This window comes from Macaca mulatta, chromosome X, assembly GCF_049350105.2.
Source record: "Macaca mulatta isolate MMU2019108-1 chromosome X, T2T-MMU8v2.0, whole genome shotgun sequence".
In the NCBI taxonomy this organism is placed as follows: domain Eukaryota; kingdom Metazoa; phylum Chordata; class Mammalia; order Primates; family Cercopithecidae; genus Macaca; species Macaca mulatta.
The window spans coordinates 21,576,652-21,592,364 of record NC_133426.1 but is presented as its reverse complement, the minus strand read 5'-3'; positions in this window follow the sequence as shown (position 1 = coordinate 21,592,364).

The following is a 15,713-nucleotide window of genomic DNA, read 5'->3' as shown; positions in this document are numbered from 1 at the left end:
AGAACTCTGAACACCTACACATTTTAATGTTGATGTATACCTGATTATATATTGAACTAGAGCAGAGGTTCTCAACCTTACCTGCACTTTAGGATCACCAAGGTCTTTTAAAATTCCCGATGCCAGTTCTGTATCCTCGACCAATTAAATCAGATGCTCAGTGGGACCCAAGCATTTATACTTTTTAAACCCCTCAAGTCATTGCACTGTACAGCCAAGGTTGAGAACCACTGAACTAGATAATCTCTAAGAGGAAAGAAAACTATTTATTATTATTTTTTTAACATTCTATTAATGTGCATCTTTAAAAGTTATTTGTTTCAGTTTTTCTGGAAAAGCATCATTAGCTATACTAATGCTAATACCAAAATATTGAGAACATAATACTATCTCAAGAACAAGTATCCCAAATAAAAATGTATCCTCAACACCCTTCCAAGTGAAAATATAGAATAATACCAGAAACCTATATTAAAAATATTGCTACTAATTTGCCTCATTCTCTCTGCTTTTCCTAAAGTTTTACTCACTTAGGAACATGTTTCTCCAGCTTCAAGACAGCTTATGACTGTTTTACATATCTTTGCCTATTTGCGTGTATATGTGTTGTTATAAATGATTTCAGTTTTCTTTGGACATAGCTGGGTGTAAATTATAAAAGTTTGTATTCAACCACCCTGTTACTGCACAGTTTTCCAAATACAAGTATCCCAAAAGACTTAGTGCTGTTTTAAGCTTTAATAATTTCTGAAGTATTAATGCTACAAACTTGCAAAAAGTCACTTGAAGGTTTATTTAAATTTCTTAAATGCTTATTTTATTTTGTGAATTTTGAACATTTTTAAATTTTTCAGTCCCTTTAGCAGGAGATGGCAAACATTGACTGCAACAAAAAAGTAAAACACATTTACTGTTCAAAAATTCACAAACCAAATAGGCAGTTAAATAATTTTATAGTTAATACAGTTAAATAATTTTACTTTCAAATGATGTATAAATTCATAGAATTTATACTACTGAAGTTATTAAAAGCTTAATACTATACTGAGACTTTTTTTTTTCTTTTTTGAGACGTAGTCTCGCTCTTGTCATCCAGGCTGGAGTGCAGTGGTACGATCTTGGCTCACTGCAACCTCCGTCTCCTGGGCTCAAGCAATTCTCCTGCCTCAGCCTCCTGAGTAGCTGGGATTACGGGCGCCCACCAGTACTCCCAGCTAATTTTTGTATTTTTAGTAGAGACGAGATTTCACCATGTTGGCCAGGCTGGTCTCAACCTCTTGACCTCAGGTGATCTGCCGGCCTCTGCCTCCCAAAGTGCTGGGATTACAGGTGTGAGCCATCATGCCTGGCCATATACTGAGACTATTGATACACTATTGTGTTTGATCTGACCTTTGTCTGTTCTTATACAATGACTCTATAGTTTTTAACAATATTCTTCCCTGAGAGCAGAATATTAACTTAAGAACTGAAATGTCTTCTCTTTTGTTAGCCTGCAGCCTTGTCTGGACCACTTACTGGGACAAGTACCAGCTACCATGTGGCTATCTGATAGCCCAAAGTACATAGGAAATGAATTGGTTGTGCTTTTCTGTTTCCAGCCTAAAAATTTAGTTATTCAACTGACTTGGTGTTTTCATCAGGGACTCAGCAGTCAAAACAAAGCACTGAATTGAATCCTGCTGGTTGCTGAAATTTAGCAGTAGTGGAAGCCAGCTGGTGGCAGCAGACGAGACAAGATAGAGGATGCAAGGGGCAGCAAAAAATGCCTGAATTCTAGAAGATCAAGGTATTTTTCCGTAGAATAAATTTGTGATTTAATTTACAAATTGTTTCAGGTTTCTGTGACCTATGTATTTTAAATAAAGGACACATAACCAAGATTGAATTTATATCATTTGTATATATATTATTTTTAGAGGGGCACGGAATATATATATTGACTGAATGCAAAGCAGCTGCATGTTAAAAGTCAATATTTGGCTGAAGCAGAATATCACCATTATATAATAAACTTCAGTGATAAAAAATACATGAAATATAACATTTAAAAATTAAATGTTTATATTAGTTTTCTTGAAAATATTACTATTCAGTCATTACACAATGTATACATATTTCAAAATAACATGTTGTACATGATAAATATATACAATTTTTATTTTTCAATTATCAAGTATTGCTATTTAAATTTTTAAAGTTTGACATGGCATTCAGAATTATGTATTTCTCATCAATGTGAGCAGATAGTTTGCTTCTGGGATCATTATAGTCTACATTTATGACATTAACTTGCAGCAGTCAGGATAACCTAGCTTATGCTTTCGAAACCAACCCTAAAATCCAAAGGCTTAAAACAACAAAGATTTATTTTTTGTGTGTGCTAGTTGGCAGGATATGCAGGTAGGAGGGTGGCAGGCTGATGGAAACTCCACCATTTTATCATGTCCACATCACAAGATGACGCTTAGGGTTCACCAAGGCAGGGAAAGAAGTGAACTAGGGAGTCTACCACTGGCAGTGAAATGCTATAGCTCAGATATTCACATGTTACTTCTATTCATGTTTCATTATCAAAACTAGTCAAATAGCTGTGCCTAACTAAAAAGGGCAGGGAAAGTGTAATCCCCTGTATACCTGAAAGTAGAGAAGAACATGCCTGGAAGTAAACAGTTGTGAACCTAAAAGTATCTGAGACAGGTCTCAATTAACTTAGAAAGTTTGTTTTGTCAAGGTTAAGGACACACCTGTGACACAGCCTCAGGAGGTCCTGACGACGCCTGCCTAGGCGTCATAGGTAGGTAAGAGACCAAAGGTTGCATTCTCTGGGGTCTTTGATCAGCCTTTTGCTGAATACACGATTTACACGTTGCAGGGGGTAGAGAAATAGTCACTTATGCCTTAGTCTGATTCAGTGACTTTTGCATTTTTACATAAACAAAGGAAGCAATCCAGCCAGGTGGGGTGGCTCACAGCTGTAATCCTAGCAGTTTGAGAGGCCGAGGCAGGTGGATCACCTGAAGTCATGAGTTTGAGACCGGGCTGGCCAACATGGCAAAACCCCATCTCTACTAAAAATACAAAAACTAGCCGGGCATGGTGGCAGGCGCCTATAATCCCAGCTACTCAGGAGGCTGAAGCAGGAGAATCACTTGAACCCAGCGTAGGGGTGGGATGGGAGGCGGAGGCTGCAGTGAGCCGAGATCGTGCCACTTGACTCCAGCCTGGGCAAAAGAGCAAAACTCCATCTTAAAACAAAACACAAAAAAACAAAGGAAGCAATCAGATAAACATTTGTCTTAGGTGAGTAGCAGAATGACTTTGAGTTCTGTCTTTTTTGTCCTGTACCTGTGAAGATAAGCTATCAATTTATATTACCGGGGTAAAATTCAACAGAACTGTTTCAGGGAAATTCCTTGTTGGCCTGTTGTGAGGGACATATGTAGCTTTTAAAAAAACATCTATGTAGCTATCTTATTTAGGACTAAAATGGGAGGCAGGTTTGCCTGATGCATTTCCCAGCTTGACTTTTCCCTTTGGCTTTGTGATTTTGGGGTCCCAAGATTTATTTTCTCTCTCTCTCTCTCTTTCTTGAGACAGGGTCTTGTTTTTTTTACCCAGGCTGGAGTGCAGTGGCGCTATCACAACTCACTTCAGCCTTAACCTTCTGGGCAAGTGATCCTCCCAACTCAGCTTCTGAAGTAGCTGGGACCACAGGTGCGTGCCACCATGTCTGGCTTTTTTTTTTTGAGACGGAGTCTCATTCTGTCGCCCAGGCTGGAGTGCAGTGGCCAGATCTCAGCTCACTGCAAACTCCGCCCCCGGGTTTACGCCATTCTCCTGCCTCAGCTTCCCGAGTAGCTGGGACTACAGGCGCCTGCCACCTCCCCTGGCTAGTTTTTTGTATTTTTTAGTAGAGACAGGGTTTCACCGGGTTAGCCAGGATGGTCTCGATCTCCTGACCTCATGATCCGCCCGTCTCGGCCTCCAAAAGTGCTGGGATTACAGGCTTGAGCCACCGCGCCCAGCCAACTAATTTTTTTAAAATGTTTTTGTCGAGATAAGGGCCTCGTTTGTTGCTCAGGATGGTCTCAAACTCCTGGACTCAAGCAATCCTCCCACCTTGGCCTCCCAAAGTACTGGGATTTACAGGTGTGAGCCACTGTGCCTAACCTTAATGCCAGTGTTATGTACCACATAAATAGATGTTCACTTTCACCTAAAGAGGGTAGAGTAGCAGATGTTTGGTTAGCTCTGCCATTATGGGATACTGCTAGTGTTGATGTTGCCACAAAATTATTAAGCTTTCCTTTCTGTTTAATAGGAACTGAGTAGGGTAAAAATTCATCTCCATTAAAATCTTAGTCTTGTGATTGCCAGTGATGGTGCAGTTTGATTGGAGTAGTTCTACAAATGGAAGCTTTGAGTGCCAAATGGAGAATCTATTTTCTGAATCTTTTCAGAAAGTATTGTTCTCACTTTCTGTATTTTTGTTTTTGTCTGCACATGGTGCTTTTACACAGTCACTTGAAAAAATGTGTCCTTAAACCTTGAGTCTACCAATATAGCAATGGAGCAATATAATTGGCTTTCAAGAAACCAGTCTTCTCAGGCTTTCCATCTGCATTTCAGTTTCATATCATACACACCAGTATAAGCATCTTCCTGGAGTAGATAAGGGAATTTTTTCAGCAGCTATCATATGAGAAATATTTGCACTCTGAAAGCATTGGCTTGGTTATTTACTTTCTCTTCAGGTTCCAGTAAGCAAACTACTTTCTCTGCAAGCATTTTTAATAAGTTAAAATAAATTTTCATCTAAAAAGTATATTGTTTTTATTTCATTCAACATGGCTTTTAAACATGTAGTAGCTGCTATTCCATCTTCTTTAAATATCTTGTTAAATATATGACACGGCCATTCCAAAATCTCTGGACATCATATATTTTGTCTTGACTGAGGTATGATGAAGTGGCCTACTAACTTTCTGCTTATAGACAGTTATAATTGCTTTCTGATTGCAGTACTGAAGGGTATGTGAACAAAACATTGTATGCTTGTGGTTCCTAAATCAGCCTAAGATATTTACTATCTGGTCCTTCACTATGTTGGTTATTTGTTGATAACAACTGAATGACACTCTTCTTTACTGATTTCTATCCTATAAATAGTTCTTCAATCAGAATGTATTATATTAATAGCTGTATGAGACCTCAATGATCTCCCAACAATCAAGTAGAAGTAGAGTTGAATTCATCATTAATCTACCATGCTATTAAACTTAAATATGACTTGTAGTTGTCTCAGCATATCCAAATGTCTCGATGTCCAAGATAGAGTAGTCCATTTAATATTATCATAGCCATTCTGTACACAACAGAATACAATTCAAGAAAACGTTTTTTGATAATAAATTTTCTAGAAGGACCTCAAGTAGGATTCATAGCTTCAGCAAATCTCAAAAATCTTTCATCTTCACCTACTGAAAATAGTTCACAGTCTAGAGTAGGGACTGTCAAACTACTGCCTAAAGGCCAAATCTGTCCTTTTTAAAATTTTTTATTTTTGAGATAGGGTCTTGCTCTGTCGCCCAGGTTGGAGTACAGTGGCACGGCAACGGCCCACTGCAGCCTTAAACTCCTGGGCTCAAGCAGCCCTCCCACTTCAACCTCCCTAGTAGCTGGGACCACAGGTGCATGCCACTGATATGGGAGGGGGGCAGAGAAGTGCTGGGTAGAGAAGGGCGTGGTCCCTGGCTAGGGTTCCAACCTTGGGCCTGTGCCCACCGATCTAGGTGAGGACAGGCATTTCTGTTTTTGTGCCCAAATGTTGTCTTTCCCTAGACCACCCTGGCCCGCCACACCCCATCCTGTGCCTATAAAAACCCCCGAGACCCTAGCGGGCAGGCACACAAGCGGCTGGATGTCAAGAGGAACACATCTGTTGAAGAGCACACCAACAGGCACTGGCAGACGCCGGCAGGCCATTGACCAGCGGAAGGACGTGCAGTTTGGCCAGGGTGATCGGAGGAGAGTCGGGTCTGCTGAGCAGCCTGACTCCAGGGGAAAACCACCTTACCATTCCCCTTCCGGCTCCCCATCCATCTGCTGAGAACTACTTCCACCATTCAATAAAACCTTGCATGCATTCTCCAAGCCCACGTGTGATCTGATTTTTCCCGTATATTCAGGCAAGAACCCCAGGATACAGAAAGCCCTTTGTCCTTGCGATAAGGCAGAGGGTCTAATTGAGCTGATAAACGCAAGCCGCCTACAGACAACACAACTAAAAGAGGACACGGTAACACACACCCACTGGGGCCTCAGAAGCTGTAAACATTCACCACTAGACGCTGCCGTGGGGTTGGAGCCCCACAACCTGCCCGACTGTAAGCTCCCCTAGAGGTTTGAGCAGTGGGGCACTGAAGAAGTGAGCCACTCCCCGGTCGCATGCCCTGCGAGGGGAACAAGGGAACTTTTCCCGCTTCACCACTATGCCTGGCTAATTAAATAATATATATTTTTGTAGAGACGGGGTCTCATTATGTTGCCCAGGCTAGTCTCACAGTGATTCTCCCGCCTCAGCCTCTCAAAGTGTTGAGATTACAGGCATGAGCCACAGCTCCTGGCTGAGCCTGTTTTGTAAGTAAAGTTTTATTGGAACACAGCCGTGCTAATTTGTTGCATATTATCTACGGCACCTTTATATTACAACAGAGTTGGGTAGTTGTGATAAAGACCTTATGACCTGCAAAGCCTAAGATATTTAGTCTCTGGCCCTTAACAAAAAATTTGCCAACTCCTGGTTCTATAGTAATAAGATCAATAAGCTTTTTCTTTAACTTTTAGCTTCCCTAGACATAACTATAAGGAATTCTCAAAGCCTTTTTAAAAAATTTATTATTTTTAAGTTTGATAAGTGAGAATAAAGTGTGTTTTGATACCTCATTTTGCTCTAACACTTTATTTGACTCTTTTTGTATTTTACATTTATCATATCTAAATTGAAAATGGTTTATCAAGGATGTTTTTATTTATTTATTTATTTATTTATTTGAAATGGGGTCTCGCTCTGTCACCCAGACTGGAGTGCAGTGGCGTGATCTCGGCTCACTGCAACCTCTGCCTTCTGGGTTCAAGCGACTCTCGTGCCTCAGCCTCCAGAGTGGCTGGGATTACAGGCATGCGCCACCAAGCCTGGCTAACTTTTATATTTTTGCAGACATGGGGTTCCACCATGTTGGCCAGGCTGGTTTGGAATTCCTGACCTCAAGTGATCCGCCTGCCTCAGCCTTCCAAAGTTCTGGGATTACAGGCATGAGCCACTGCGCCTGGCCTCCAGGATTTTGAGATTCTTTGAGCAGGATTTTTGAGTTTTCCCTACTTGTGAAATTTTAAGGTGGCAAAGCTAAAATTCTGCTTTAAGTTTACCCTTGCAAGATGTGAAGAATTTCCTAATAATATTTTTTCTTGTTAGACTTATGGCCTAAGTGGAATTAAGAAACACAAAATTAAATATAGTTGTTTATTTTAGGGTTTTTTGCTGCAGCATAATGTAGCAAAAGCTGAGCAATGCAGGTTGTTAATAATTGGTTTTCTATGTCAATAGTATTAAAAATCATAATTATTGCAGCATTTTACTCTTCAGTACTGAGTATACTGAACCAATGAATAACATTTTTTAATTCAAGTGATGGATATAAACATAGAAAGCTCATAAAGAAAAATTTCACTCCAAGTTATTTTTAGAATGCTTATGTATATTCAAAAGTAAATATTAAAGTATTTTCAATTCATCCAAGTGGCATACCTTATTCATATTACAGACATTGTTTCACTAATTAAATATGATAGTACCTACTCAATCATATGATAACTGGTTGTGCAACTTTTCAGGGATGCCAGAGATGATGTTGAAGTAGGCATCTGGCTAATTGGATTTCTAAAGGCAAGGCTGAGGGGGAAACTAAACCCCAGATCCCAAGGCCAGGTCTTTTAGACCATGCTGAGTGAAATAATAGAGATTCACTAAACTTTGGTGATCTCTATTATTTAACTCAGCATGGTCTAAAATTGGTCAATACACTTAGCATTCTCTTGAATAGTATCAGGACCTTTGAAAGCTTTAATGATCATTACCCCACTCCCGACTTGCATGTCATTTTTTTCCTGGTATTTTGGTTCTCTGTTGATGTTATTTAAGCACATAAAAAGATATTTTTGTTGTTTATTAGAGGCAGTATTTCTTTAGATAACTGGATGCTTACTTTTTTATTTGTTATTTTATTTTATTTTTTTGCTCACCATTGCCTGGTAACATTTCAGGCCTTTCTTTTGGGACAATTTGTCTTTTTCCATAAGTATAGTTTTCAGTAATTGCTTTGGAGAGTCTCAGTTTGTGGAAAACACTTGGGTTTTGTCTGAAAAATATCTTGATTTCCCTCTTATTTGGAGATGATAGTTTCATAGAGTATGTACTTCTAGGCTGACAGTTGTTTTTAATCAGCACTTTGAGAATGGTACTTATTTTCTGGCTTCCACTGTTACTGTTAAGAAGTCCATCATCAATCCACCAGTCACTTCTTTTAGGCAGTCTGTCCTCTTTCTAATATTCTAAATTTGACTTCGATGTGTCTAGTTGTGGATTTCTTTTTATTCTTCCTGATTGGAATTGTTGGTATTTGAGTCACAGTCCAGGCAGGAAAAAGAAACCATGCTAGGTATTTTAAAATATTTTTGTATTTTATATAAAATTTTTATATAGAGGATTTTGTAAGGAAATTAGCTACACATATGTCAAAAGGTTGAAAGAGGAACAAAGGTGAGGTAGCCCAGAGATTAGAAAACACAGAAAGTAGCTATCACATCTCTAGGGCTCAAGGAATCAAAGAGAGTATGTTGCATTATCAGAATCTAGAAGGGAAGAGGAGGGACCACCATCTCCTCAACGGTTGGGCTACTGGGGCTGAATAGTTGGAGGAAGTGCTATTGCTGAGAGCTTAGAGCCAGAAGGAAAAGAGCAAAAAAGAGAGGGGAAGAACTACTGCTATTCCCCTTTCCTACCTTATGATCACTGACCAGTGCCTATTATTGGTGAAACCTTGGGGGAAGTCAGCCACTAACAGAGCCTGGAAAAGTGCTTTGAAGACATCCCATCCTATCATTATTTTGCAAGAAATAGGATGGATGTGGAGTTGAAAGCTAGATAAATAACCAGTGCAGTTTAGCTTCTGAATTTTAGGATTTGTTGTCTGCATCACGTATGGTAAATTTTCTGCCATTTTCTTTTTCTTTTTCAGAGACAGGGTCTAACATTGTCACCCAGGCTGGAGTGGTGCAATCATAGCTCATTGTAGCTCAAACTCCTGGGTTCAAGCAATCCTCCTATCTTGGCCTCCTGAATAGCTAGAAGTACAGGCACATGCCACCATCCCTGGCTAGTTTTTTAAAAATTAATTTTTTTTTTTTTTTTTTTTTTTTAGAGACAGGGTCTTGCTATGTTGGCCGGGCTGGTCTCAAGTGATCCTCCATCCTTGGCTTCCCAAAGTACTGGGATTACAGATGTGAGCCACCATGCCCAGCTGTCATTCTCTTTGAATATTCTCACTTGCTTGTTCTTTAATTTCATTTTGAAAGTCCAATTAGATATAAGAGCTTCTCTATTTTTTGTGTCTTTTGCCCTCTCTTTGGAATTTCCATGTCTTTCCTTTGCTGCATTCTGAGTAATTTCTTGAAATCTATCTTTCAGTTTCTTAATTCTCACTTCAACTGTGTCTCATCTGCTGTTTTAACCAGGCTATTGATTTCTTTTTTTTTTTGAGACAGAGTCTCACTCTGTCGCCCAGGCTGGAGTACAGTGGCGCCATCTTGGTTCACTGCAACCTCTGCCTCCCGGGTTAAAGCAATTCTCCTGTCTCAGCCTCCCGAGTAGTTGGGACTACAGGCTTGTGCCACCATGCCCGGCTAAATTTTTGTATTTTTAGTAAAGATGGCATTTCGCCATGTTGGCCAGGCTGGTCTCAAACTCCTGACCTCGAGTGATCTGCCTGCCTCAGCCTGCCGAAGTGCTGGGATTACAGGCATGAGCCACCGTGCCCGGCCACCAGGCTATTGATTTGTAATTTCAACTATTTTATTTTTCATTTCTAGAAATTATATTTGGTTTCATTTCACTTGATCTTAGCCAAAAGGCTGAGAAGCAATATTGTTTTCATTTCAGAAATGATTTGCTATTTTTAAAAACCCTCTTGTTCCTCAGTCATATTTCGATTCTACATATTAAACATCTTATTATATATTGTGTATCTGATAATTCCAGTGTCTGTAGTATCTGCAGGTATGGTTGTTTCTGCTAACTGTTGCTCATAGTGACTTAGGTTTTTTTCTTTTCCATTGTGAACTTATGTTTATTGGACCCTCATGTGGTGGCGCAAGCACTTGATGCCTGGGCTTAAGGTAAATTCCTCCAGAGATGATGATTGTTTGCTTTTGCCAAATACTTAGGGGCCTCACTAACCTGAGGTCACTTAAAGTAAATCATTCATGTGGGCTTTCTTTCTAGGTCACAGTTTTAGGTTCAGGATCAGAAGTGTGGTATACAGTTGTGACGGGCTGCTTCTGAAATGGCTTCTCGTGATCCTTGCTTCTTGTTATTCATGCCTTATGTAATCCACTCTCTGTGTGTGTGGACTGGACCAAGTGATATGCTTCTAACCAATAGAATATGGCAAAAGTGATAGGCTATTACTTCTGTGATTTGGTTATAAAAGACTGTGACTTCTGTCTTGCTTGCTCTCTCTCTCTGGCTTTCCTCGCTTGCTCTAATGAAGCAAGCTACTATGTTGTGAGCTGTTCTCTAGAGAGGCCCATGTGGCAAGGACCTGAAGGCAGCCTCTGGCCAACAGCCAGTGACAAACTGAGGCCCCTAAACCAATAGCCTGTGGTAAACTGAATCCTGCTCACAACCACATGAGTGAACTCAGAGGCAGGTCCTTCCCCAGTTGAGCCTTGGGATGACTGCCACTGCAGCCAACACCTTGACTTCCACCTTGTGAGAGGCCCTGAGCCAGAAGACCTAGCTACACTGCGCAGGTTCCTGACCCACAGAAATGGTGAGATCATAAATGTTGTTATTTCAAGCCGCTAAGTTTTGGGAGTAATTTGTTATTCAACAGTGGATAACTAATACACCAATTGAGAGTGGCAATAAGCCCACTCTATTCTGTATAGGCTTAGCCGTATCTGCATCACTGTTTCCAGTTATGGCCATTATTCCTTAAGAGGAATACTGAATACTGAGACAAACCAGAAGGTACCCCAAAGAAGCCTGTTGAAGTGGGGAGGGGTGGTAAAAGATCTGGGAAATATGTCATATGAAGAACAGGTGAAAGAATTGGGTGTGTTATAACTGAGAAATTGATCCATAATATTTTTTCAAATTTTTAAAAAGATAATGGAATAGAAGTTGGAACTAGGAGCAATAGAAATCACTAAGACTTTGAGACCCCAAACCTCCTGGATCCCAGTTCATAAACAGAAGATTTCACGGGAGACTTTTTTCTCCTCCATCTGAGGCCAAGAGAAGCAAATTTCTTTAAGGTTCGCTCCAGAGTGGTTGGTTTGTTCTGGTTCACCCTCTGAGGGTCCAGTTTCTAAGTCTCTGGGCTTTATCTTCTGTCCCCAAAGATGGCCTGTTACAGCAGCAGCTCTGGAGCACCTAAGATCAGCAGATGACATCAGGGAAGCCACCAGCTTTAGAGCTCTCTTACCTCTCTGGATTTGTGTTTTTTCATCTCGTATTTTTTTTTTTTTTTTTTTTTTACCTCTAAGGATTTCCCTTACTTTCTACTATAGCAACTATGCATTTGTGGAATATTTTAAGTATGTTATTCTATATTTTGGGTATTTTTGTACTAGGAGGGTTTTTTCAGGATGGCTAATAGGCTATATTGCTGGGAATGGAAGTCCCTATGAACTTGTTTTTTAAAAATTTTGGTAACATTTACATAACATAAAAATTCGCATTTTAACCATTTTTAGGTGTACAATTCAGTGGCATGTATATATATTTACAACATTGTATAACAGTTACCATTATATATTTCCATAACTTTTTCATCTTCCCAAATATAAATTTTTTACCCATTAAACAATAACTTCCCATTTTGCTTCCTCTCTAGCCCCTGATAACTTCCTATGGACCTGTTTTAAAGGGAAAAGTCATTGCAGATCTTTGAGAACATATTTGCAGAACCCCAGATATTCTCAGACCCTAAATTGAGAAAAAATAGTCAAAGACCATATATTTTTATTTTTTGAGACAAGGTCTCTGGCATCTAGGTTGGAGTGCAATGGCATGGTTATAGCTCACTGCAGCCTTGACCTCCCAGGCTCAAGTGATCCTCCTGCCTCAGCTTCCCAAGTAGCTGGGACCACAGGTGCACACCATGACACATGGCTAATTTTTAAAATTTTCGTGGAGATGGAGTCTCACTGTGTTGCACAGGCTGGTCTAAAACTCCTAGCCTCAAGCGATCCTCCCACCCTAGCCTCCCGAAGTGCTGGGATTATGGACATGAGCCACTGTGCCTGGCCCAAAGATTATACATTTAACATTGTAGAATTACACCAGGAAAGTGCTGTTGATAACTGATGTGCTCTGGGCCCATAACCATTGCCTTTTAAAGTTGAAAAGTGCTGCCAATATTCATATTTAAGAAATTGCAATGTGTTTCTTCCAACCATTCTCCAGATGCCATGCTGCTTCCTAATTTTACCTTTATGATTTTCAGCAAAAAACAAATTCATAAAAAAAAAAAACCATCCTGCAGGAAATACCTGGTATAGGCTGGTAGATATTGCTAAGAAGAGTAAGACAACAGCTTACTACTACATTTTAGGTGAGGGGTCGGTCAATTGTTTATACTGGTGCACAGTCACTAAAAAGAAATAATCACTCAGTGGTATCTTTTCTCTAGGAAAGTTCAATTAACTTTATAACTGAGGATATGTGAGGGAACAAGATACGTTACTGGCTGTTCATTCTCTCCCCATAACTATCTAGTAAAGAGAATTTTGTCTTTGCTATTCTATTCTGCATCTTTTATGAGGCAGAATTGGGAAAATGAGATGGACTTAGAAAGAGATGGACCTGAAAGGGGGTGGGTAAGAGGAAAAGGTTTAGTAAAAAGCCAAGTCAAGCCTGGGATTAAAATTGAAAGAAAGGAGAGATGAAAGAAAAAGTACTTGCTGGATGCCACAGTGAGTTTTGGGGTTTGGTCAGTGAGGGTTACTGTAGCAGAATTGGGGAGGAGAGAAAAACTGGCTTTAGGATGGGTGTTGTCAGTTATGATTTGGATGGCCTTTGATGTTCTTTGTTGTTTTCACTTTTTTCTTTTCATTTGAGATGTTGCTCACGTACAGTCAGGTGCACAGTCCTAAGGGCTGAGCTCAATGAATTTTTACGTGTCTACACCTGTGTCACCACCACCCAGATCAAAATACAGAATATACCAGCACCTCACATGTCTTCTTCCTCATCCCCTTCCCAGTCAACCATCTGCCCCCACCCACCCCACCAAGAAATAATCACTTTTCTGGTTTCTAGCACCATAGATTAGTTTTTGTCTGTTTTTTAACCTCATAGAAATGGAATCATATGCCAGGCACAGTGGCTCACGCCTGTAATCCGAGCACTTTGGGAGACCGAGGCAGGCAGATTACTTGAGGTCAGGAGTTCAAGACCAGCTTGGCCAACATGGTGAAACCCCATCTCTACTAAAAATACAAAAATTAGCTGGGCATGGTGGTGGGCACCTGTAGCCCCAGCTACTTGGGAGGCTGAGGTAGGAGAATTACTTGAACCCAGGAGGCAGAGGTTGCAGTGAGCTGAGATCATACCACTGCACTCCAGCCTGGGCAACAGAGCGAGACTCCATCCAAAAAAAAAAAGGAAAACAGGAATGATACAGGAATGATACAGTATGCACTCTTTTGTGTCTAATTTCTTAAGATTTTTGTTTTTTTGTTTTTTCTGAGACAGGGTCTCCCTTTGTTGCCCAGGCTGGCGTGTGGTGGTGTGAACATGGCTCACTGCAGCCTCAACCTCCTAGGCACAAGTGATCCTCCCACCTCAGCCTCCTGAATAGCTGGGACCACAAGCATGTGCTACCACACCCAGCTAATTATTTTATTTTTTGTAGAGGCGGAGTCTCACCATGTTACCTGGGCTCATCTTGAACTGGGCTCAAGCAATCCTTCCGCCTCAGCCTCCCAAAGTGCTGGGATTACAGGCATGAGCTGCTGCACCTGGCTTTAGTTTGATTTATTTCACTCAACATTACATCTATAAGATTGATCGATATTATTTTATGTATCAAAATAAGTTTTTAAAATCACTGCGTAGTATTTCATAAATCATTCATCTGTTCTATAGTTGATGGATATTTGTGTGTTGTAGCATTTGGTTATGAATAACAGTGCTATGAACATTCTTGTCTATATGTGCTGGTGGATGGACGTAAAGCACTCATTTATGTTGAGTGTCTGTTCAGGTGTGGAATTACTGGGTCATAGAGTGGACATATCTGTATCTTTATTATTTCCTGTCAGGCAGTTGCAATAGTCTCAGTGAGAGGCAGTATTGAAGGAGGTGAGAAGTAGTTGGATTTGGGAGCTCTTTGGAGGGGTAGAGCCAATAAAACTTGTTTTTAAACATTGTTATCCTAGAATGTTCCTTGGGTAGATTTCTTTTCCCTTCCCTTCCCTTCCCTTCCCCTCCCTTCCCCTCCCTTCCCCTCCCTTCCCCTCCCTTCCCCTCCCTTCCCCTCCCTTCCCCTCCCTTCCCTTCCCTTCCCTTCCCTTCCCTTCCCTTCCCTTCCCTTCCCTTCCCTTCCCTTCCCTTTCCTTCCCTTCTTTTTTTTAGACAGGATCTTGCTCTGTCATGCAGGCAGTGGTATGATCTCAGCTCACTGCAGCCTCCGCCTCCTGGGCTCAAGTGATCCTCCCACCTCAGTCTTCCAAGTAGTTGGAACTACAGGAGTGAGCCACCATGCCTGGCTAATTTTTAAAATTTTTTTGTGGAGACAGAGTTTCGCCATGTTGCCCAAGCTGGCCTTGAACTCTTGGGCTCAAGCGATTCACCAGCCTCAGCCTCTCAAAGTGCTGGGATTACAAGCATGAGCTACTGCACCTGGCCTCTGAGGTAGATTTCTTGTGTGTGTGTGTGTGTGTGTGTGTGTGTGTGTGTGTGTGTGTGTGTGTGTTTTAATTTTTAAAATGTAACTGCAGTACAGTTTTGTTGTTGGACATACAGGCTCTAGAGCTGGATGGCCTGGGTTCAAATTGCAACTCTACTACATATTGGTTGTGTAATCTTGCAAGTTACTTCATTTCTCATTTGTAAAATGTTGATAATATTAGCAGGTGTTTCTTGTAAGGAATAAATGAGATACCTCCTGAAAAAACACTTCTCATAGTGCATGGAATATGGATTTTTAATTGGTTCAATTTCAAGCAAGAACATACTCCCTTGATATGATAATGAGGACTGTCAAAATAACAGAAAAGAAAAATTTACATTTATTTTCTAATATTATCTGATAAATAAAAGAATTTGCAGAAAGCTAATTTTATTTTATTTTTTATTTTTGAGACAGAGTCTCACTTACTCTGTTGCCCAGGCTGGAGTGCAGTGGCGTGATCTTGGCTCACTG